Source organism: Suricata suricatta, chromosome 5 (genome assembly GCF_006229205.1).
Source record: "Suricata suricatta isolate VVHF042 chromosome 5, meerkat_22Aug2017_6uvM2_HiC, whole genome shotgun sequence".
In the NCBI taxonomy this organism is placed as follows: domain Eukaryota; kingdom Metazoa; phylum Chordata; class Mammalia; order Carnivora; family Herpestidae; genus Suricata; species Suricata suricatta.
In genome coordinates, this window is record NC_043704.1 from 85684035 (window position 1) to 85710110 (window position 26076).

Consider the following 26076-nt stretch of genomic DNA (forward strand, 5'->3'; position numbering starts at 1 on the left):
TTTGCCTCTTTTTACAATGTATATAAATTGAGATACACGGAACATACTCTCCTTGAGTCTTGCTTCTTCCACTCCACAATATGTTTGTAAATTCTTCCATATTATTGTGTGCAGTAGTCAATTTTTCACTTTTGTTATTGTAGAGCTTGAATTTTCAATTTGTGTGCATTGGAAGCATGGGGTGGGCTTGTTAAAACAGTGATTCCTGGGCTCCACCTTTAGTTTCTGTTCCAGTAGGTCTGGGGTAGGGTCCAAGAATTTGTCTTTCTTTCTCTATTTCTTTTTTTATGTTCATTTATTTATTTTGAGAGAGAAAGAGAAAGTGCAAGGAGGAGTGCCAGCAGAGAGCCTGACACGGGACTTGATCCCACAAACTGAGATCATGACCTGAGCTGACACCAAGAGTCAGATGTTTAACTGACTGAGCCACCCAGGCACTCCAAGACTTTGTCTTTCTAACAGGCTGTAAGAGCGCCGTTGATGCTGCTGGGCTGGGAATATGATTGTGTCTCCTGCCCCAAAGAATAGGTATCTAGTTAGGGAAGGACAGAAAAACAAACAGACAATTCCAATGTAATAGTAAATATTATAATGAGAGTATGCACACGGGCACAGAGAAGAGAGAAAAAAAATAAAAATGATGGAAATAATGGGAAAATATCCTACCTGAGATAATCACTGGGCTGAATTTGGAGATGGAGTGTTAGCTCTGGAGGGAGCATTACTTTGGGCAGGGAAGAAAGGTTTGTGGAAGTTTGGGTGAGGGACTAGTAGATCACATCTAGGGAATTGCAGGACACCCACTTGGCTGGAATATTGGATGAAGTTGCAGAGATAGCCAGAAGAAAAAAGAAAGGAATATGTCTTGCAGTGACCAGATTAGTTGACTGGAAATATAACATCAGTTGAATGAATATATTTTATAATCTAAATTTACATCAAACTAATGGGGGTACACGCCTTACTTTAAGACCATATAGAAAAATCAAATCCTTTACATCAGAAAAAATGGCCAGAAAATTCCTGGGTTTTTCTCTGCTACGTTTCAAACAGGAAACAAATTTACTCTTCCAAATGGGTTTATGTGTCACTATTTAAATGAGATATGCACTTTCTTACTTTTCTAAAACAAATGCATAGCTACATAAAGGATAATAATAATGATATTTATTGAGTGCTAGGCATTGCCTCATTTAATCTACCTAAAATCCCATGAGGTATGAATTATTATCATCTCAGTTTTACAGATGAAAAAAGAAATAATCTTAAGTAATTTGGTGAAGGCCACTCAGTTAATAAATGGCAAATCTGGAACGTAGGTCTGATTCCAAGGTTGTGCCCTTAAGCACCAAATTTCTTCCGTTTGCTATTTCATATTGAGCATACTAAACTAGAAGTGTGGTTTAGAGCCATGAAATGATCATGTAGGCAGGATCTACTTGGGCTCATTCCTTGGAGATATCCCCCCTACCCAACCTTCACAGAGCCAACATTCTAGTAGGCAAGACTGATATAAACACAAGTGGATGTGATAAATTATGACAAGGAATAACTGGGCACAAATGAATCAGAGTACAATTCTACTTAATGAAATAAGTAGTAGAAGTACACAGAAAGAATTCAGACAGAAGACAAGACTCAAGTTGAGTCCTGCAATCCATGCAGGTATCTAGCAAATAAGGGGAAAATGCCTTCTAGACAGGGGAAACATTTTGAGCAAAAGCATTGCATATTCTAGGAAGTGCAAATAATTCCATCTGGTTAAGGCATGGGATGAATATGAAGGAAAATGAAACTAAATAAAGTGAGTGAGATTACCTAACAGAAGGCCTTATGAGACACGGAGAGTCTTGGAGACTTTATGACCAAGGAGGGAAAGATTGAATGAGGAAATCACATGATCAGACTTACCTTTTCATTTTTATTTTTTAAAATTTTATTTAAATCCAAATTAGTTACCATATAGTATAATGATTACTCCTGGCAGACTTACCTTTTTAAAGATCAAGAAAGCAGGGTGAAGGATGGATTGAAAGAAGCAAAGAGACTATTAAAATTTTTTTATCACAATTTAAGCACATTCTAATATTGATCTGTCTGTGCCTACCATATTATTATCTATGAAAAAGAAAAAACAACGGTAAAAAATGTCATTCCACTGCACCTCTTCACTTAAAATCACAATGTCACTGGGAGGAAAAATAATACAATATACCAGCTCTACAAAAAATTGCAAAATTACAGATTTAAAATAAATTGAATTGTTTATAAAAACAAATTATTTCACTTTGTTGATTTGCTCTGAGATTACAAGATTACAGAGAACTTCTAAAAGTTTAGATATAATATTAAATCAAGATATAGGAGTAATAAAGTTTTATTGGTTATTGCCAACCATAGGGCTATACTAGATACTGACCTCCTTATGGATAGAAATTTTAAAAATCCAGATATATTTTATATTATAGCCATGTACAGTTAGTATTAGTATTGATATATATTATTCCATTGAAGCCATATACAGGTTCTAAATGTATGGAAACACTGATAATAGCTTGGTGATGTGCTAAAGAATGACAACAAAGATCTGTGAACAATTAGTCACTTCTATACTCCCCAGCTATGTTGTTAGCTCCTAAGAGACATAATAAGTACTTTATAGTTATTTTTATTCCCCTTGGCACCTAACAGAATTTGTGAAATGTAATAGACTTTCAACTAATTGTTGAATAACTATATGAACTCTCTAGCTCACTTCTTAGTTTCAGGGCCATATAAAGACCTTCATAGGCCCTAGACACTCTTATTTAGAAGCCCAGACCTACATTATATCAAAATATCACTGTATACTCACATACCATATTAAATATAATTTTACCAGTATGATTTGAAAAACATTATATATTTTGATTTTGAAATTATTTTACCATGCTCAATGGCAAAATAGTTCAAAAACAGTATTTATTACACTGAAGAAGACTTCATAGGTAAAATTAAATTCATTAATAAATTCAAGAAAAAGTGTATAGGTTAGAAATATCTATTAGTAACAAATAAAATAAAAATCTGTTAATAACACACAAAATAAGAAGTAAACTGAAAACTGTAATGTTTTTGTCATCATAGGAAGGGGGAACAAAGAACCCAGTTGTATTTTGACCAAATGGAGGAAAAGGTTTTACTAAGAATAAGCTACACAATGACAATTTTCACTACCTTGGTAACTAGGCCCTGTTCCATCATAATGTTATTATAACAAGAAATTCCACCCATGAAAATAACAAAGTTAATAGTTAGAGGTGGGACCACATGAACCTCCTACTCCAATCTGGAGATCATGGGCATTTGGAGGGACTTTATGCAGCAAAAGATAAGGGTAAGAATTTTGGATAGTATATTAACATTGGGGGTTAAATTGGAGCCTGCATACTTGGGAAATTTGTGACTACTAAAGACATTGCATTCTCTACTGACTTAGCTGTGCTTAAATGAAATGTTCATTCATCCATGCTACCTCACCTGTCTTAATTGATACTATCATTATATGTAAGGAAACTCCCCCCAAAGTGGTAGAAGACAGTAAGTTTTAAGTAATTTATTTCAGTAAAATCAGTTTTGATTTCTTCATAATTATATATAGTATGGAATTATTAATGAAATAAAAAGTCTGACCTAAATATTACTTTCTAATATAAAGACAATGTTTGTGAATTCTAAGAATGAAGGTGGCATATTATAATTTATTTAAATATTTAATTAAATATTTATAGATTTAGATTTGCTCTTTTTCATATTTTGAAACCAATGCATATATAGTTTTCATGTCTCCAGTGTTTGTGTAAACCCTTGAAAACCTAAGAGGCCCTGGGCTCTCTTCCTATATTGTGCAACAGAACAAATGGTCATGCTTGGAACTTGGCAACTGGGATTACACCGAAGTGTGGCATGTGAAGACAGGCACATTCCTTCTGGGTTAGTTCATGGATAGAAACCAAGGGGTTCTTTTGGAGGCTTTTATTTTGACAGATAACTTTAAATTCTACAAATGGATACTTTTGTATTTGCAAATATATATAAATTCTACCAGATGCAAGATCCTTTGCTGATTCTTACTCTTTTCAGTAGCTATATCTTCAAATGCTTTATATTTAGCAGTTTTTAATTTTATCTGAAGTTTTTACATATATTGTTGATATAAAAATAATTTCTAACTCCATTGTTTCTTATGTATTTATTAGCTGGTAGTTTATCTAAAGAAAAATTCTTCCTTCTTATCAATCTGATCAGCATTGTGGAGGCATTTTATTCAATGAATTATTGTCTTTAGTTTGGTGTTTAAATTGCCCTATATGTGACCAAGGGGGCTCCATTAAAGTGGTTCTTGTTTTCATTAGTATGCCCCCATATTTTTGAGCACTTCCATATTTTCCTAGGAGCTCTTGATGCTTTTAGTGTGGAAAAGTATTTAGAAATAGAGACCTATTTGCTAATGTTCTCCCTGCTGATGGATTTCATTGCTTCCTTTCAGCAAAGAAAGCTAGAAAACACATACTCATTCCCTATAAAACACACACACACACACACACACACATGCACACACATACACACAAGTTTATATTGAGATTTGCCATTTCAATCCAAATTCTGTAGGGCTCTTTCTTTACTCCCCTAATTCCATTTGTAATCTCCCTTTGCAGTGAGATCCTGGGATCCTAACATCAATGTGTTTATTTAATTGTTCTCTTCTATGAAACATACCAAAACGATTCAGAATTGCTGTACTTCTATAAAAAAAATAAATCTACTGAGAATAGTTTAATATTTGCTTCATTTTTTATTTTCTTTAGATTAAGGATATGTTGTTAAATTGTTTACGAATTTCAAAAACTACTTAGATTTAAAAAAAACTTCTTTTAGCCTTCCAATCAAATTTTGAGGTCTAGCTAATCCTTACTCTTTTTTTAAGCTTAAATGTTACTTTCTTTTTTAAAAAATTGTTTTTGAAAGGGGAGGACAGAGAGATGGGAAAAGAGAGAATCCCAAGCAGCCTCCACATGTACAGCTCAGAGACCCACATGGGGCTTGAACTCACGAACCGTGAGTTCATGACCTGAGCCAAAACCAAGAGTTGGGCGCTTAACTGACCGAGCCACTCAGACACTTTCTAATAGATCCCTTTCCATATTCTCCATGTTAGGTGAGGTCTGTTTGTTAGATGCTTTCATAGGATTCTCTACTTTTCCTGGGTAGAAAATGTCCTCTTTAATATTTGTTTGTTGTCTCTCCTAATATGACATAATTTTCAAAAGGACAGAGATAATACATCTCTTATCATCTCCTATTTGCCTCTGAACACATAGTGGTTACTAAATAAGTGTTCATTGGATAAAAGAATTCTAATATTGCTATAGGAGCTTAGAAAAAGAAGAAATTATAAAAGGTCATTTGTTACATTCCTTTTTTCTCTTACTATTCCATTCTTTCCTTTCCTCTTGCAGAGGCAGACATGTTTTCAGTTTAGTTGACAAACATCTGTTAAGAAACCTTTGTTAAATGTCTAGTGCATGTTTCCCTAGCACTGAAATACATATGTTGTTCAGGAGGTTAAGATCTAGTGCCAAATGTACTGTATAGTGACTTGAGAAATCACTTGAGGTTGCTCAGAGACCCCGGAAGGATTGGGGCAGATTGGTTTCTACATTATTCTGCCTTAAAAAGTAGCTGTTCTTGTTTGATTAATGATCAGTACATTTCCATGTTCATTTTAAAAGATGTTTCTGTTAAATATGCTTTCTCTTCAGTGGTTAAATGTAAAAATAGAACTTCTCACTTGAGGAGCCTCTGAATTAGATTCTGCATATGAGTGTGAAAAACCATTACTGACAGAATTGCAGTGTAAATAATTGTAAGTAATTTTTAAAGATAGGTCTAGAGCTACATGACTTCTAATTTCAACCCTCCAAATGAAAACTATGTAGCCCATGATTAAATTGAATTTTTCATTGTGTGTTAGAAAACAATAAAGGGGAAACAAAGCAATCTGAACAATGCTGAGAACCTCTTTGCAAGGAATTTAAATGAAGTAGGAAAGTAATTAATATGAAGTGGTTTCTGTCATGTGTTTTTCCATTTTCTGTTTCTGCTAAATCCCTGGAGTCCTGTGCCATCTTTCTTCAAATCCTAAAATAGAGTTTTGCTTGTTTCTGTTGAATTCTCAACACTCAGTTGATAAAGTTCCTTTACTTTAGCTCCTGGACAAAATTGGAGGATAATCAAATAAAGAATGCAGAAGAAGCCACTGTGGTGTCATGGGCCTGGAACTAGCAAAGGACTATCTATCTCAGCTCTGCTAGCTAGCTGGAAAGCCTTGGACAAAGCTGATGTTCCTAAGTTTCATGTTCTTCATCACTAAAATGATGGATTTTTTCCAGGATATTTTTTGAGGATTTGAAATTATATACAGTAATGTTCCTCACAGTGTGCCTGATGCGCAGAAAGTATAGTAATCTGTAGTCATTATGTGGGTTCTTTCTCTTCTCTCTATTCACAGGCAATTATTGAGTATATACTATGTGTTCTGTAGTAAGTGGAATATAAATTAATAGTAAGATATAGTACCTGTCACATATAATGTCATGAGAGGCAGATTAAGGAGGGCTGAATCTGGAATTACTCTTATGATCTAGGTGGGAAGAAGGCCAGCCACAATTATTAAAAAAAAATAGAAGAAAATGGTATCTATGGTTTTGTGGAGTCCTCTGGAGGTTTCAGCATACAAGGGATCCATTGTGTTTACAACACGTGATACAAAAAATGGCAAGAGCCCAGGAGTGAGTGCTCCTCTTAAAGTCAAGCACATAAGTCAAACCAGTCACATCTTTCCACAGACATAATATCAGTAGTCATTGTGCTAAGCTGTGGAACAAAACTCAAATCTCTTATAGAGACTGGCATTAAAATGTAGGCCCTTAGTCCTGCAAATTCTAAAGTTTATAACAAATTTATCAAGAGATGTTTCAGGAGACAGAAACCAGGGAAGACCTGGCTAACAGAGCTGGGATACTGAGCAGTGACTGAGTCCCAAGGACTCAGTAGAACACTTTCTTCAAGGCTGGGCTTGATGCTAGAGTCAGAGAAGTGATCAGTATGATTAGATGGTGAGATAATACAAAGATTGCGTTATCAAAATTGGACATATGAATGAGAGATTTTGGCCAAGAACAAGTTTTAATAATGATTTCAGGGACACATTCAGGCCATGGGTAAAGCAGAGGAGAGATCTAGAATAGGGAAATGTACTGGGTCCTTTTTTTCCCTCTGCATCAGGATGATCCCTGGGCTCAGATTAATATATGAAGTCTCCAGTGAGGTTTACAGTTAATTATGGAGGAAAAGCTGTTTGAGTTGTAAAGCATCTCCATTTTAAACTCAGATAGTTATGTAGTTTATATGACATTTTCCATGAAGCAGTCTATAAATCCATAGATTCCAGGTATGTTATTACCATAAATAATTTTATAACAGGTGTATCCTGCTATCGATGAGGACTGTAATGCTAAGCAAATACCATTAGTTTGTTTGCTAGGAGTCATTAGTCTTAGCCTGTTTAGGAGGATATTTGACAGAGTCATCTTCTTTTTCCTTTCCTGGAGGTGTTCCCTGTTAACTGGAGAGAGTGAATTGTAAATCTTCTACTTAACTATTTACTTTTCTGATGGTAAGACCCAGAAAATTGGAAGCAAGCCAAATTCCCTCCTTCATAAAATTTGAAATTTTGGAATTTGACTTAATGATAGAACTGGTAGGTGGGAGGAATACAGAACTGGAGAAAAATTCAAGGAACTTTTGTGCTTGTCCTTACCTTCAGTGAATAAATGTACTCTAGATTATTAAAGCTTAAAAAGGACAAACGGACATATAATAGATAAAAAGTGCCTGAGTATATGGATAAAGGAAGATCAGGTTACTCCAGGGGAGGCTTTGTGACATTTGTTTACCTTCTCTTTTAGTTTAATCCTTTCTTTTGGCCTGTAATGTTTTGAGCATGTTCTCAGTTTCTGCTGTGCACTAATGAATGACTTTCTGTGCATAAAATCCAGGCTCATTCAGTGGAAAGTCCCAAAAAGAAGTATTAGAGTTAAAAGAGGAATATGAGGAATAGATAGGTGGTTTCTATGTCTTGAATATGCTTGACTTAATTTGTCATTGACATATAGCCCATTGCCGAGCCTGAAGACCTCTCCTAGTAACATCTCACACCAGTTGGAAATATTTTTAGGGTGATCCTGTTTCCTTTGGTTTCTTATACAATATTTAACACCCAAACTAAAGCAAATGGATTAATTTCCTCGTATATTGATAATTGAGGTTTCTTGCCTATTCAGTCTTCACCTATGATTAACAGTTCGACAAGAACTAGAGATATCACACTATACCTTCATAAAAAGGTAGAGAAAGAGAGCAAACTTAGGTAAGACAAAGTTCATCATATCATTAACCAAATATTACTGTTGTGAGCCTGACTGGCCTTATATCATCTAGAATGAGGGGCTCTGCTAGAAGGCTATACCAAGACATTAAGCAGAACTTTTATTAGTGATATTTAAAGCTGGCCCCAAGGCAGAGAAAGTCTGCATGAAATGACTCCACAGTTTCTCTGAGTCTTCTGGTAAATAATATGAGCAGTGACTCTTCCATTACCTTGCAACATTTCATCTACTGTTGTCTTTTTAAAAAAATTTTTAAACTTTTTTAAAATTTATTTTTGAGAGAGACACAGAGCATGAGCAGAGGAGGGTCAGAGAGAGAGAGGGAGACACAGAATCAGAAGCAGGCTCCAGGCTCTGAACTGTCAGCACAGAGCCTGACATGGAGCTCGAACTCAGGAACTGTGAGATCATAACCTGAGCTGAAGTTGGCCACTTAACTAACTGAGCCACCCAGGTGCCCCCATCTACTGTTGTCTTGAAGTATTATTTAAACATGTTTCATTGTTTTCTACATTCCCATGCTTGTATTTTTCTTGCTGAATTCTAAGCTTTTTTTTTAAATTTTTTTTAAATTTTTTTACTTTATTTTTTATTTTTTTAGAATATAACGCTATTTTTTTAACATATGCAATTATTTTCCATCATTTACAATACAGTAGTTACAATGACACTCCAAATGGATAAGCAAAGTAAAAAATCAGAACCCCAACTTCTATTTCATGTAATTAGACTTATACAGAAATTAGAAGGTTAAGTAACAACTAGTTAATGACCTAATTTCACAGCTATCTGAAGTGGCAATCATTATATAGCAGCTTATCTATGATACATTCAAGATACATGATACAATTTAGTACTTGCCCATAAGCTAAAACACAGCCTGCTTAATACCTTTCCTTAAATTCCACCTCTACACTACAATATACTTGAGGTCCATGCAAAAAAGTAGCTACCTTTTATATAGGAAATGGATGATTAAGTCTTTGGTGTTGTAAAAGCAACTTCATTTAAACATAACCACCCCCACCACCAAAAAAAGAAGAGGAAAAAAAAGTAAAGAAAATAATAAGGGAAAAACCCAAGACACACTTCCTAGGGGGAAACAAAAAACAACGAATTCTAAGCTTTTAAAGAGCCCAAGCAGTATAAGTGCTCAGTACATGTTTCTTGATTTAATTTGTAGATATAAGGGACCTTGGGAAAATATTTTAAAACTTAGTCTCTGGGGCGCCTAGGTGGCTCAGTCGGTTAAGCCTCCGGCTTTGGCTCAGGTCAGATCTCACGTTTGTGGGTTCGAGCCCTGCGTCAGGCTCTGTGCTGACAGCTAGCTCAGAGCCTGGAGCCTCCTTCCGGTTCTGTGTCTCCTCTCTCTGCCCCTTGCCCTCTCATGCTCTGTCTCTCTGTATCAAAAATAAATAAAACATTAAAAAAAATAAAAATTAGTCTCTTTGGTATTCTATCTCTTCTGAGGTACCTTTAAGAATCTGTAAAGACTGGCCAAGTACAATTTATAACAGAAAAATTTAAAAATATATTTAATGTTTATTTACTTTTGAGAAAGATAGACAGAGTGCAAGCAGGGGAGGGGCAGAGAGAGAGTGAGAAAGAATCTGGATTAGGCTCCAAGCTCTGAGCTGTTAGCCTGATGCAGGGCTCAAAACCCACACTGCATGATCATGACTTGAGCTGAAGTTGGACACTCAACCAACTGAACTACCCAAGTGCCCCTATTAACAGAAAATTTAAATTTTCTATTGGTGGGTACTGATTATTTCCAACTTCATTTTAAGGACCTATACAGTAGTAAAAAATAACACTGGGCCTAAAGCAAAAGAAAGATAACATTATGTAGCATTAAAAAGGAATTAAACTGCAATCTAATAAAATTTCTTGAGTATAGTTTGAAATGAATTTTAAGAGAAAAGGTTAAAAATTTTCTAATCTTGGGGTGCCTGGGTGGCTCAGTCGGTTAAGCATCTGGCTTTGGCTTAGGTCATAATCTTATGGTTGGTGGGTTTGAACCCTGTGCTGGGCTCTTTGCTGACAACTTGGAGCCTGGAGCCTGCTTTGGATTCCGTGTCTCCCTCTCTCTGCCCCTCCTCCACTTCTGTGTGCATGTACTCTCTTTCTCTTTCTCTCTGAAATAATAAATGAATAAACTTAAAAAAATTTCTAATCTTTTAATAGGGTTTAATTTTTTATTCTTAATCTATTGTTGTAAGCAGTTCCAAGAAAATCTTTACTAATATTTATAATATAAGTCAGTCAGATTTTAATCAGAAAAACAGATGTGGGGAACCTGGATAGTTCAGTGGGTTGAGCATCCAACTTTGACTCAGGTCATGATCTCATTTGGCTTGAGAGATTGAGTCCCACATTGGGCTCTGTGTTGACAGCCCGGAGCCTGGGGCCTACTTCAGATTCTGTCTCCCTCTCTCTCTCTCTGCCCCTTCCCTGTTCATGCAGTCTGTCTGTCTGTCTGTCTGTCTGTCTCTCAAATATAAATAAACATTTAAAAAAATTAAAACAGATGTTACTTTAAGCATTCCAGCTGGGGCCTCAAATTGGATAATTCTCTGAAGTTTTGTCTGTAGACCTTTACTAGCCTCTTCATCTACTCACACTGCTAGTGGAGACTCCTGGCTTCTCTTCACTTTCCAAATCTAGCCTAAGTGCTTTTCATTATCAGAATCTGGCTCAGATAGGTGTTCTGGAAAATGTAGTTTTGACATCTTACCTATGAGACAGAGGATACGTAGAAAGAGGTGGACAATGATACCCAGTAGACCACAGATCAGCTTGTACACTATCTGTTCAGCATTAAAACAATTTTAAAGCAGTTATAATACACAGTCGATACATTAATATTTACATATTTGCTTCAGAATGAACTTGCTCTTCAGATAGAAACGAGGCATTTTTAGATATATTCAAGGAAATTGAAAATGACCCTATGTCTCATAGTTGGGAATACTGCTCTGGGGAAAAACATTTGTTATTTTTCTTTATCATAAAAGCAGGGTCTGACACTGGAGCACCCTAGCAGAACATTTTTACTTTTGTTTCATGCTGTAAGAGTTCCATGAACGAGAGTGAACTAAGTTTTCTCATTTTTTGGTAACATAAACATGACTACAAGACAATAATGGAGAGGCTATCTCTGTTATCTTTTTCTGTTAGGAGGGAGCTTAAGAATGCTGGATAGGGGCGCCTGGGTGGCTCAGTCGGTTAAGTCTCCGACTTCGGCTCAGGTCAGATCTTACATTTGTGGGTTCGAGCCCCGTATCGGGCTCTGTGCTGACAGCTAGCTCAGAGCCTGGAGCCTGCTTCTGGTTCTGTGTCTCCTTCTCTCTCTGCCCCTCCCCCTCTCATGCTCTGTCTCTTTCTGTATCAAAAATAAATAAAACATAAAAAAAAAAAGAATGCTGGATATACACGGCATTTACTACCATTACCAATGTCATCGTTGAGCCAAGGATACTTAGAAAACAAAATTTATTGTTGATTTGTAAACTTTCTAAACAATGTGCTTATTATTGTTATGGATATGAGTATTGATTGTTGACTTTTAGAACTCTTTCTATATACCAGGCTAGTACTTTCTATGTGCAATTTAAAAATGATGATCTGGGAGCACGTGGGTGGCTCGGTTAGGTAAGTGTCTGACTTCGGCTCAGGTCATGATCTCATCTTTTGTGGGTTATAGCACCACCGTCTGTGCTGACAGCTCAGAGCCTTATTTAATAATAAATAAAAGTTAAAAAAATTTTTTTACTATATGTATTAAAATCCTCATTTTGTGGAAGAGGACAAATGAGATTAACATCACAGTTAAGTGACACTCAGTAATTGAATCTACCAGACCCCTATTTTTAACCAATTGTATGACCATTTTTAATTAAGAGGACTTTTACACAGAGCTAACATATACATTTTATGCTCCAGGAAACTAGAAGCTGAAGAATTGAAGCCTCTTGCCTTTGATTGTATGGTTGACCCTGAAACAGGGGTTTGAAATCCATGGATTTTTTTTGATATAGTCTAGTACTATAAATGTCTTTTCTCTTTCTTATGGTTTCTTAATGTTTCTTTTTCTTTAGCTTACTTTACTGTAAGAATATAGCATATAATACATGTAACATGCAAAATATGTAACCAACTCTTTATGTTAGAGGCAAGGCTTCTGGTCAGCAATAGACTGTTAACTTCTGTTAGTAGTTAAGGTTTGGTGGAGTCAAAAATTATTTGTGGATTTTCAATTGTAGGAGGCTTGGCACCTCTAACTCCCATATTGTTCAAGGGTCAACTGTACTGCTAGTTGCAGAGTTGTTATTATGGTGCAGGGATAGTAGCCAGGTCAGGCTAAGTTTGACTGCAGTAACAAATGGCCTAAAATCTCAATGGATTTAACACAACAAACATTTGTTTCTTCTTTTATAAAGTCTAAGAGAGGTCAAGCAATCCTATCTTCTGAAACACTTAGCCTCCACTCACTTTTAGCTGCCTGGGACTGAAAGTGACATGTTAGATTTCACTCAAGAGAATTAATCAGATGACCTCAACTTAACTGTCAGGACAGCTGGGAAATATGGATTTCCTAAAAGTGTGGTAAACATATAACATTGTCCTTGTCATAGCAGGAGTCCTGATATCTAGTTTCATACTCTTATTATGACATTATTTTGCCTCTCACCCCATACACTCTTGCTTTGAAACTAGTTTGATATTCATTACTGATAGTATTCTTAGCTAAATCATATTTATTTACATAAAATCTAGGCATTCTGGTCTTTTTTTTACTTATTTAAAAAATATTGGCATGCCTGGGTGGCTCAGTCAGTTAAGTGTCCAACTCTTGAGATCTTGGCTCAGATCATGATCTCATGGTTTGTGAGTTTGAGTTCCATGTCGGGCTCTACACTGATAGCATGGAGCCTGCTTGGGATTCTCTCTCTTCGCCCTTTCCCCCCTCAAAGTAAACAAATTAACATTTAAAACAACAACAGCAAAAAACCATATGTGCAACTTTCAACATAAGTCCTTTACTTTAAATAGATGGAGGATTCATCAGGCCTCATAGAAACAACTCAGGTTTCACATTTATTTGTTCTAGTTTTATGATGCAAATGGGCACTGTACACACTCCATAGTCCCACTTTCTATTGAAAAATGTCACTCTAGCTGCTGCTCTAGTTGCATAAACTTAGATGAAATAACTAAAGAAATATGTCATTGTGATAAAGAGGAGAATTTGGCCAAGAATTGACATTCTTTATGTTGCTCTGCAGAGGAAAGCTATAACAAAAGCTGAACAATTTATTTTGGTATATGAAGTAATGAATAGAACATGTATAATGATGCAAAAATTCAAATATTTATTGAGTAATAACTAAATACAGAGGAGAAAATGTAGATTCTGCTCTACACTGACACCGAAGAATCATCAGATATTGTGATACAGCTGAATATCACCAAATGAAATGCATTTGCACTGAGCACTAACTCAGTGAGCTTGGTGTGCTCAAATCCCGCATATCCCAGAGGGACTGGCTCTTGACTAGCTCCTGGGAGACAAACTCTGAGCCCTTGGAATTATCATGCCTGAAAAGAGTATCATTATAGACCTGAGACCTTGGACCACAGAAGATGGTTTATGCTAACAGGGAAATTTATGGTGAATGCCTGTTTTTATCCTTCCTCAGCCATGCTGTGTTAGTTTGACCTCTGGTGGGTGGGGAAAGGGTAAGCATGGAGTTGCTACATGACTAACTCCCAATAAAAACCTAGGACACCAAGGTTCTAGTGAGCATCTCTGGCTGATAAATACATCACAGATGCTGTCACACATTGTTTCTGGAAGAATTAAGTGCTGTCTGTGCAACTCTAATAGGAGAGGGTAACTGGAAGCTTGTGCCTGGTTTCTCCTGGACTTTGTCCTATACATCTTTTGCTTTTGCTGATTTTAATCTGTATCCTTTCACTGTGATAAATTGCAGCTGTGAATATAAGAGCTTTTCTGAATTCTGTGAGTTCTGCTAGTAAATCATTGAACCTGAGATCATCTTGGGGTCTCATGAAACAAAAGATGAATAAAAATTCATACACAGGAAAAAATTGTCCAGTAGAATTATGAGGTACAAATGTTACAATAATATATCAAACATTTATTGTTATGGTTTACAACAGCTTTCCATAAATTTACTCTATTTGTTATAGGAATTCAGAGGAGTGAGAATCACTTCAAACTATAGAGATTGAGCAAGGTTTTATGGAAGAAGAGTCATGATGTTAACCTGGATCTCAAAGGGCTTGAAAGAGGAGAGAAGACGGAAAAAGATAAGGAAAATGCAACCTAGGGTCAGAGGCAGTAAGCAGAATGCGTTGGCTGAAGAATGAATTTGAAGAAGGTAAGTAAAGAGTTAAAACTGGAAATATAGGCAAGGAGGTTTTAATGCTGCTGTTGTTTACCATTCAGCTGAAAGCTAAACTTCCAGTAAATTAAGCTAATTAAATTCCAGAAAGTTTTTGTGTGGGGAGAGTTCTCTATGGGGGGGCGGGGAGTCCCATATGCTGCTAAATGTTTATCATAAAGTAAGTCTTACTGCCAGAAAACAGTCACTGTAATAATAACCTAGTAGGGTTCCACATGTATCCCATTACAGTGATGTCCATATCAAATTTGCACAATTTATTACCACAAAATTGAGGTGTCTTCAGCCAGAAATTGGAAGATCTACCTGTCATCTGAGAATCCAGCTGTGTTCTTTTCGGATTTTTGTAACATCACAGTAATAAAGATTTTGTAATCTGATTTGAGCTCTAATTTTGATAATGATTCACAATGCAAAACTGTCTCCAGCTCAGCTTCCCTGTGGCTTCATTGGCCCTAAAGTCCCCAAAACTGCTGTTGTCAGGAAGACACACTTGTCTTACTTTTGTTGCTACTCACTGAGTGCCCTAAATACATACCATTTTCTTTGCAAGTGAATTGTGGCAGAATGGGGTTGGAGTGGGTGGGATTTATTAGGAGAAGATGTTAGGCTTATACAAGGGTTTGAGTCGCAGAAAGGCAAGAAACCTCATGTCCGTGTTAAAAGGTCGTAATAACATAGGCAGGCCACCCCTCATATTCACTTCTGTAACAAAATATTATACCAATTAGCCCATTTCCTTTCCCCAGCTCTGTAAAGATAATGTTATGAGAGTGGTGCGTATTTTTATTTCAAGTCTATTTCTTTCATCAGGAGTGAGAAACAGAGACACACTATATTTAATCATCCTGTTTCTTTCAATGCAAAATCCGTATTATTATATTATTATCTCCAGCCATACTATTGTGCAGACTAATTTTATTGTAGCTACATACTCTCACATATCTTTCTTTTTTTAATTTAAGATAATTAATATACAGTAATATTAGTTTCAGGTCTACAATTTAATGATACAACAATTTTATACATTACTCAGTGCTTATTAAGAAAAGAGTATTTTTAATCCACTTTATCTATTTTGTCCCTTCTCCTACCCATCTGCCCTCTGGCAACCACCACTTTGTTTTCTGTATTTAGGAGTCTGGTTTTTTTGTTAATCTTTTTTCTTTTTTGTTTATTCATTTATATCTTAAATTCCATATGTGAGTGAAATCATATGATATTTCTCTTTCTCTGATTGACTTATTTCATTTACCATTATACTTTTTATATCCATCTATGCTGTCAAAAATACCAAGATCTCATTCTTTTTTTTATGGCTCGCTAATAAATATTCCTATATATATTTCATATACATATATTTTTATATCACATCTTCTTTATCTATTCATCTATCAATGGACACTTGGGTTGGTACCATAATTTGGCTATTATAATTAAAAAATTTTTTAACATTTATTTATTTTTGAGAGAGAGGGGGAGGCTGAAAGATGGAGGCAGAGGATCAGAAGCAGGCTTGGCACTGTGAACATAGAACCTGATGCAGAGCTTGAACTCATGAACTGTGAGATCATGACCTGATTGGCTATTATAATCAGTGCTACAATGAACATAGGAATGCATATATTTTTTCAAATTAGTGTTTTAATTTTCCTTGGGTAAATACCCAGTAAAGGAATTACTAGATCAGATGATAATTCCATTCTTAATTTCTTGATAAACCTCTGTCCTGTTTTCCACAAAGACTGTACCAATTTACATTCCCACCAATAGTGCACAAGAGTTCCTTTTTCTCCACAGTCTCACCAACAATTGTTATTTCTTCTTTTTTTAATTTTTTTAATTTTTATCCTAGCCATACTGATAGGTGTTGTGAGGTAATATCTCATTGTGGTTTTGATTTGCATTTCCCTGATGGTTTCTGATGTCAAATATCTTTTCATATGTCTGTTGGCCATCTGTATGTCTTTTTTGGAAAAAAAATCTATTCAAGCTCTTTGCCCATTTTAAAAAATTTTGTTAATTTTTAAAAAATAATTCCTGTTAAGTACAGTATAATATTAGCTTCGGGTTATAATATATTGATTCAACAATTCTGTATATCATGTGGTGCTCATCACAGCAAGTGCATTCCTTAATCCCCATCACCTATTTCATCCAACCCCCATTCCCCTCTCCTCTGGTCACCATGACAATGTTCTCTACAATAGAGGTCGGTTTCGTGGTTTCTCGTTCTCTCTCTCTCTCTCTCTCTCTCTCTCTCTCTCTCTCTCTGTCTCTCTCTCCTGAATGACTCATTCATTCTTTAGTAGGATACTCTTTAACCTATGTGTATTTGTGGTCTTCCCAAATTTTTTATTGTGGTTGGCTTCAAGTTTTGTAGTGTTAAGGTTGGAAAATATGCATGGTATGATCTCAATCTTTTTGTACTTGTTGAGGCCTAATTTGTGACCTAGGATGTGATTTGTTCTGGAGAATGTTCCATGTGCACTCGAAAAGAATGTGTATTCTGCTGCCTTAGGATGAAATATTCTCAATATATCTATTAAATCCATCCCAGCGTGTAATTCAAAGCCATTGTTTCCTTGTTGATTTTCTATATACATGATCTATTCATTGATGTAAGTGGTACTCTTGTTGATGTGTATGATATTATGCTTCTTTTTATTTTGTGAGTCTCTTGACTGATTTCTATAGATATAATTGATTTTACTGATTTTATATCTATAGATATAATTGATTTTACTGAATTTATAATTGGTTTTGTGCTTTAATTCCCATCCTGGTTTTATATGTGATTAATCCATCAATTTTATCATACACTTGCATTTACCTGTGCATTTTTTCTTTCATAATTATTTTACTCCTGAGTATGACTTTTCCTTTCCACTCAAAGATTTCCCCTTAACATTTCTTGTAAGCCTGTTTAGTGGTGATGAACTCTTTAGCTTTTGTTTGTCTGGAAACTCTACCTCTCCTTCTATTGTGAATGATAATCTTGCTGGGTAGAGTATTCATATTTGCAGGGTTTTTTTCTTTCAGCACTTTGAATATATCATACCATTCACTTCTGGCCTTCAAAGTTTCTTATGAAAAATTGACTTACAGCCTTATGGGGTTTCTGTGTATAACTATTTTCTTTTGCTGAGGCTCTGTGTACCTACTGGATCTGGGTATCTGTTCCTTTACCCAAATTAGGGAAGTTTTCAGCTACTCTTTCTTCAGATAAATTTTCTGCCCCCTTCTCTTTCTCTTTCCCTTCTGGGATGTCTGTAATGTGAGTGTTATCATGTATGATGATGTTGCTGAGTTCCCTTAACCTATTCTCATTTTTTATTATTCTTTTCTCCTTTTGCTGTTCATTTTGGTTACTTTCCATTACTGTGTCTTCTAGGTTGCTGATCTCCTCCCTCCACTTATCTGCTACTGAGTCCCTCTACTGTATGTTTTTATTTCAGTTATTGAGCTCTTCATCGCTGATTGATTCTTTTTAATATCTTCTCACTATTTGTTGAAGGTCTCACTGAGAACATCTACTCTTGTCTCAAGTCTAGTGAGTATCTTTATGACCATTACCTTGACTTCTCTGTCACATGTATTGCTTATCACTGTTTCATTTAGCTTTCTATTATCCTCTTCTTTCATTTGGGCTATATTTCTCTCCAGAGTACTCCATGCTACTAGCCATAAAGTTTGGCTGGGACTAGAGGGGCACTGGTATGTGTGGTTATCTTCCCCTCTTCTCAGGGCAGGAGTCACCTTGGAGTGGTGCCAGTCCCTCCTGGGGCTGCTTACAGGGTGTGTAGGGGCTTTGAAAGGACACCTGCTGAGTGGGGCAGGTTGAATGCAGTGGATCTGCAGGAGAACATGGGGGTGGGGTGCACAGTGCTAGCAAGATAGGTGGAAAATGTTAATGTTGGTTCCTGCAAGTGTCCTGCTATTTAGGTTGAGAGAATAATGGAGAAAAGTGTCACCTGCAAGCTCTTTTGTTCTTAGGGAAGTCTCCTAAAAATTCCTGCATCTTGAGTGCGTGTTCTGAGCTTAGTAAATAAATCTCCTTCTTGTATATCGCAGGCACTTTTCAAACTGCTGCTTTTATGCTGTATGTTGGTGGGGTTATTTGCTAAACTGGGTCTTTAAGGTCAAGGACTCAGTTTCCTGTTATCCTCCCGCTCTCTTGAAGCTAAGCCTGCTGAATTAAGCCCCATGGATTGTAAAAACTCTTGAAGCTAAACCCTACTGGTTTTCAAAGCCAAATATTATGGGGGCTTACCTTTCCAGTGCAGGCCCCTTTTGCCCGGGGTGTCTCATCCTATTGTTTCTCCATTCTTGTGGTGTCCCTCTTATTTCTGGTTAAGTTTCATAGAGAGTTTGGTTTCCAACTGCATCACCACCCTTCCTAACTCTTTCAATGTAGCCTCCTCTTCAAACTTACTGTGGAAAGTCTGTTCTACTAGTTTTTGGGTTGTTTTCAGAGTTAGTTGCACTGATATGGCTGTTATCTTCGTGTGTCTGTGGGATAAGGTGACCTCACATTCTCCTGTTCTGCCACCTCCCAAAAATCTCTCATGTTTTCAAATTATCATACTTAAATTACACGAACCATTTCTCCAGTTTCTTCTTATTACCTTAGACATCAGCTCGCAATATGACTGAAATTGAGCCATTGTACTCTTTCTCCATAATTGTATGCTTTCCATGTATTCTCTAACTTAATACCTCCAGTATCAACCCAGACCTTAAAGTCAGAATCTGAAATTATTCTGACCTTTCCCACTTATTCACTCTTTATTACAATCAATTATCAACTCCTGGCTAACTTATTGCCTGAAAACTTTATCATCATGTCCACTTTTTTCTCTTCCTATTACTATTCCTTAGTTTAGGCTGCCATTATTTCTTACATGAATTGTGGAAATAAAGTCTTGGCTGGTTCCTCTGTTTTTCATTGTCTATCTCCTAATTCAGTTTTTAAAAAACTTATCATGAAATATTGCACTAAATTTTCAGAATACCGAGCAAGAGACACATGATAGTCAGTGTAGATCTTTCCTGCCACTTTCACTCTCCTCCCTATTCTGTTTAATCCTGGAGAGGAGCTACAGGGAGGGAAGGAGGTATATTAAGGAAAGAAAAGAAACCAGCTATACCCTCTCCTCCCCTTAAAAAGGACTGCAATAGGGTGAGAGGCAAACTTTAGTTGAAACATTTTGGGATGGAAAGGGGAACTCTGATATAAACATGTTGATTTTGAAATCTATTTGGCATTTGAGTACAGATGTTGAATAGGCAGCTGGATTTATGAATCTAAAGTTTGATATTGAAAGATGTCCACTCTCACCACTTCTAGTCAATAGAGTACTGGCAGTTCTAGCCAGAACATTCATGCAAGAAAAAGGAATGAAAGGAATCCAAATCAGAAACAAAGAAGTCAAATTGTCTCTGCCGGTAACATGATCTATATATAGAAAAACCCTAAAGATTTTACAGAAAAAACTGTGATAACTAATAAACAAATTCAGTAAAGCTACAGGATACAAAATCAACATGCAATAAGTCAGTTGTGTTTTTATATACTGTCTGAAAAAGAAATAAATAAAAGTTTCAATTATGATAGCATAAAAAAACAATAAAATACATAGGAATAAATTTAATCAAGGAGGCAAAAGATCTCTACAATGAAAACTGCAAGATATTGATGAATGAAATAGAAGACACAAGTAAATGGAAAAATATCCGATGTTCATGAATGAGAAGATCTAATAGTATTTGGGAAATATCTGTATCACCTGAAGCCATCTACAGATTCGGTAAAATGTCTACCAAAATTCCAATGACATTTTTCACAGAAATAGGAAAAAACAATCCTAAATTTGTATGGAAGCACAAAAGATACCAAAGCAATCTTGAGAAAGTAGAATAAAATTTGGAGGTATCACACTTCCTGATTTCAAACTATATTTTAAGCATAGTAATCAAACACTATGGTATTAGTACAAAGACAGACACATAGACCAATGGAACAGAATAAACAGCCCAGAAATAAACCCTGCACATATGACAAGGATGCCAAGAACACATAATGGGGAAAGGAGAGTCTTTTTAATAAAAGGTATTGGGAAAACTGTGAATCTACATATAAAATAATGAAATTAGAATGTTATGTTACATCATACACAAAAATTAAAACAAAATGCATTTAAGACTTGAATAGAAGACTTGAACCCATAAAACTTGGTAAAAGCCCCTTGACTTGGTCTTGATTTTTTTTGATGTGACTCCAAAGGCAAAGGCAAAAAATAAAAAAATAAAATAAGTAAATGAGACTACATTAAACTAATAATCTTCTGCATTGCAAGGGAAACAATCAACAAAATGAAATGGCAACCTACTGAATAGGAAAAAATATTTGTAAACCATATATCTGATAAAGGGTTAATATTGAAAATATGTAAAGAATTCATACAAGTCAATAGCAAAAAACAAATAATCCAATTTAAAAATGAGCAAAAGACCCAAACAGAAGGAGATAACAAATGTTGGCAAGGATTTGGAGAAAAGGGAATCCTGTGTACTATGAGGAATGTAAAAATCTAGACCCAGCAATCCCACTTCTGGATGTATATCCAAAGGAAACAAATCATTATCTTGAAGAGATTTTGACACCCATGTTTATTGCTGCATTATTGACAATAACTAAGAGATACGGTAACAACCTAAGTGTCTATCAGTAGAAGAATGAATGAAGAAAAATGTGAAATGGAAAACTAATCAACCATAAAAAGAAGGAAGTCCTGCTATTTGAGACAACATGGATGAAATTTGAATGCATTATGTTAAGTGAAATAAACAGACAGAGAATGACAAATACTGTATGATTTCACTTATATATGGAATCTAAAAACATCAATCCCATAGAAACAAAGAATAGAATGGTGGTTGTCAGGGGCTGGGAGTTGGGGGAAATGGGGATGTGTTAGCCAAAGGGCATAAAATTTTAGTTATAAATGAATAAGTTCTGGGGGACTAATCTACAGCGTGATGACCATAGTTAACAATATTATACTGTATACTTGAAACCCCCTAAGAGTAAATCTTAAATATTCTCAGGACACACACATAAAGATTACTATGTGAAATGATGGATGTGTTACCTAACTTTATTGTGGTCATTGTTTCACAATATATACATAGAACAGATCATGATGTGTACACCCTAAGTTTATACAATTTTATTTTTCAATAGTGTTTTAATAAATCTGGAGAAAATGTAGGTGAAAGTGAAAAAAGTTCTGAGGTCCCCAAAATAAATAACATAAAATAAGTTTAAGCCTGGAGATAAAGATTTGGGAGTCTTCAAGATATTAGTGATATCAAAAGCCAGAAGGCTAGATGAGATCACTAGGGGATAGGTGTAAATAGAAAAGGTGGGAGGTTCAAAGACTGAGACCTAGGACCTTCCAGTGTTTAGATGATGGATTCATACAGAGGAAACAACAGAGACTGAGCAGATGCTTCCAGAGACAAGGAAGGAAAACCAGGCTAGCATGGTGTCTTAGAAGGTGAAGCACGTGTTTCAGGGAGGTAGACTGTTGGCCTTTGTGAAATGGTGTTGAAGAGGTTATAAAATGACTTTTGAGAACTAACCATTTTATTTAGCAACATGAAGACTGTTGGTGACTTTTCAATTTCAGAAGCAAAAGCCAATTTGAACAGACCCTAATGAGAACAAGAGAAGAATGGTAGAGGATAGAGCTTATAGACAAAGGGGAGGGGTTTTGGTCTACAAGAAAATGGGGTGGTTGCAGGAGGCAGAAATGGACTGTAAGAGGATTTTTAAGATGAGAGATGTTTATATGCCTCTGAACAAGAGAATATTGGTGACATAGGAAAACAGAGGAGAGTGACTGAAACAATATTCTTGTGTAAGCAAGAGGGGATTGGATCTGGTGCACAAGTGGAGGTGTTGGATTTATTTAAGAGCCTAGATAGTTCTTCCAAATTAACAGGAGAAAAGGCGGGGTATATGGGCATAGATGTTGACAGATGGGTAGATGAAGTGGTGGCAGCATGTGAAGCTCTCTTCTGATTGCTTCGGTTTTCTCAGGCAAATAGGAAGTAAGATCATCAGCTGCATATTAGGTATTGAGAACTTTGAAAACTCCCGTTCTCATCAACTTAATGTAAAATTTAGCCCCCTTAGCACTTACCACTAGCACAGTCTGTATTTTGCTTACTTATTATATGTATTGTCTACTTCCCCACCGGAATGTGAATTTCATAAGAGCAAGGTTTTATGTTTGATGTGTTTACTGCTATAACTGCAGAACCCAGAATACTACCAGGTAGCTAAGTGTTCATTCCATATTTTTTAAATTAGTAGTGGAAGGTTTTATGATTATTAAAGGTAGAGTAGATTGGACTTTTTAATACAAAAATAAAGGAAGTATCTGTTTAATATAGGAGTGACCGAAAAAGCTATGGGACTTGGGGACATAGCATCCTAACAGCGGGGAAAACCAGGCTGAGTGGTTAGAAGAAAAATAAGGTTGGGTTCCCCTGGCACCTTCCTGAGCCCAGCTCATTCAATATATTGGTTATAATATTTCATAAGTTTTAGGAAAAGGAATATCTTCACTTACCAGAAGTATTTTAAAACTAGGAGAAAATAGTTTTAGACTGCTGTGGGTTACATAAGTATGAACACTGAGTCTTTTTCACAAAAATGCAGCAAAGTCTTCAGGATCAGCAATCTGACAGTATGACAAATTACAGGACTGGTGGCCAAAGGGAAATGAGTCTTAATAAAACATTAAATTCATGGCTATGTGACTTACTTTTTGAGCTTCATATGCTTCTCTGCCAGAATCCATCCCATGCCACAGTAACTAACTTTTACAGCAACATATTTTGAACATAGCTGTGTCAATAATAGTTTCCAGTTACATAAAACTATTAGAAAGTGCATAGAGTGACTTGGTTAGGAGACATATGAAATAGAATCAGAGACAGAAATTATTGTCATATAGTAATATGTGACCACACAGTCATTCTTAAAAAAAAAAAAAAACTATCACCTTTTTGTTGGCAGTGTACTATTGTGAATCAATAGAAACAGAGCTTGGTAAATAAATCAAATAGACTAAAATTTGAATCTTTATGAGCCAGATGAGTCAGGAACAGAGAAATGAATCTAGGTCTTCCCTCCCCCTCCCTCTCTCCCTTTTCCTACCTCTTCCTTTACTTTCCTTGCTAGAGGGTTTTAATACAGAAAGTTGTTTACACGGTTGAGGAAAGGAAAGGGCTCAGTTGGGAAAGGGATCGGGTTGGACAGTTCAGAGATTAGCAAGAACAAGAAGCAGCAACCTCTACTACTAAAGCAGCAAGGAGGAGCTGGACTACCCTGTCTTCTTTCCTGTGTCCTTCCAGTCTCTACCTGCTCCCAACCAATTTACCCCTTGGCCTAATATATACAGAAGCCACAACAAAGGAGCCTGAGAATTGCAGTTCCTTTTAATGGCGAGTAGCCAGAATGAGGGCAGAGAGTATCTGAAAGCAAAGAAACAACTCAGAAACACTGTTCAACCTTTTATTAGCTCTGAGACCCTGCTTTGACATTTAGAGTCTCAGTTTCTTCTTCAGCGATATGAGAAAGGGGATCCCTACCTCCTAGGGATTTTGTGACTCCAAATGCAATAATGAATATACAGTGCTGAGTTCATAGTGGGAGCTCAAGACATATTTCCCCCCTCTCCCACTTAGAAATATTCCTCAAAGCATTATTTTCCTATAAAGATGAAGAAAGTAATTGTTCTGAAGAGAATTTGGCCACCAAATCTTACCTTTAGCTCTGATTTAATTTCAGTAATCTTCATCAAACGGAGCACTAAATCCAAAACTGACTCAAAGGAGCAGTTCTCAAAGCTCACATTTATCTCGAATTGTTTCTTTGAATTCTTGGTCATTTCCACATGCCCCTGACAAGATAGTGTTTGTAGTGATGGCCATAAAAATCAATGAACAAGTGTTTCAAAAGAGACTAAAGTCAATAGCCCTTAATCCTTGCTGCTAAAATAGGATGTTGTAATTTTTCATAGATCTTGAAAGAGAGGATTTTTAATGGGTGCACTAAATCCTAAGGGAGATTTATCTCTTGACAGTAAAACCCACTGCCAAAGTTAAAAAACTGCTCACAAAAGGAAACATGAGGAAACAGGGCAAAATCTCATTTTCCTAATTTGAAATTTGGGGTAACTTGGTCTGGAAAAGATTTAAGTTCCTGCTGAATGATCTAATTACTGTAATTCATCAAGATCTTACTGAGTCACTTCTTTTCCCAGGGCTGGGCTCATGACAACAAACTCATAGTACTTGTAAACTCATAGTACCTGCTTTCAAGGCATTCTTCTGTGTGGTAGGATTTCCCTCAGTGAAAAGTTTGACCAAATTATGATTCAGGAGGCAAACTTAATCTACTTAATAAAAAGCTTTTAGTAAATTATATGACTCACTAAGAATAATATTTATCTCTTCATTAAGCAAGGTGTGAACTCTTATTTTGCTTAGAGTGTTATTTAATTGCAATAAAATGAACAAGACTTTTTTTAAGCAGATAGTTCTGCAATCAAAATCTGACTTTGTAACATGCTAGATTGATTTTGGACAAATCACTGACTTGTAGATAATAACATCTTCTCTGTAGTATTTCCATGTCAGTTAACTAAGGAAAGGTATAAGAGGATTTGGCCCACTACCTGGCTCCACATCTTTAATATTTGATGATTCCTATTCTTTCCTTCTCTGGGAAATGGTCTACCTTTTACTGACCAATTCTAGTTACCCAGTCACTGGTGAGTAATAAGAAATGATTTAAAAATATTTTCTGTTTTAGGGGTCCCTGCGAGGCTCAATCAGTTGAGTGTCTGACTCTTGGTTTGGGCTCCGGTCATGCATGATCTCTTTGTTTGTGAGTTTGAGCCCCATGTCTGGCTCTGCACTGAGGGCACAGAGCCTGCTTGGGATTCTCTCTCTCCCTCTACTCTGCTTCTACCCTGCTCATGCTCTTTCTCTCTCTCTCAAACTTAAATAAATAAACACCAAAAAATAAATAAAATAAAGATTCTCCATCTCTCTCTCTCTTTCTCTCTCTCCTCTAC

General features: G+C 36.1%; 1 long non-coding RNA gene across 1 annotated transcript; it reads left to right on the forward strand.

Annotated features, from left to right (window-relative positions):
• Positions 1-3308: 3308 nt before the first annotated feature.
• On the forward strand, positions 3309-15260 carry LOC115292737. Its single transcript, XR_003909110.1, has 3 exons — positions 3309-3376; positions 14706-14896; positions 15152-15260. It is a non-coding gene; the product is annotated as an uncharacterized LOC115292737 (long non-coding RNA).
• Positions 15261-26076: the final 10816 nt, after the last annotated feature.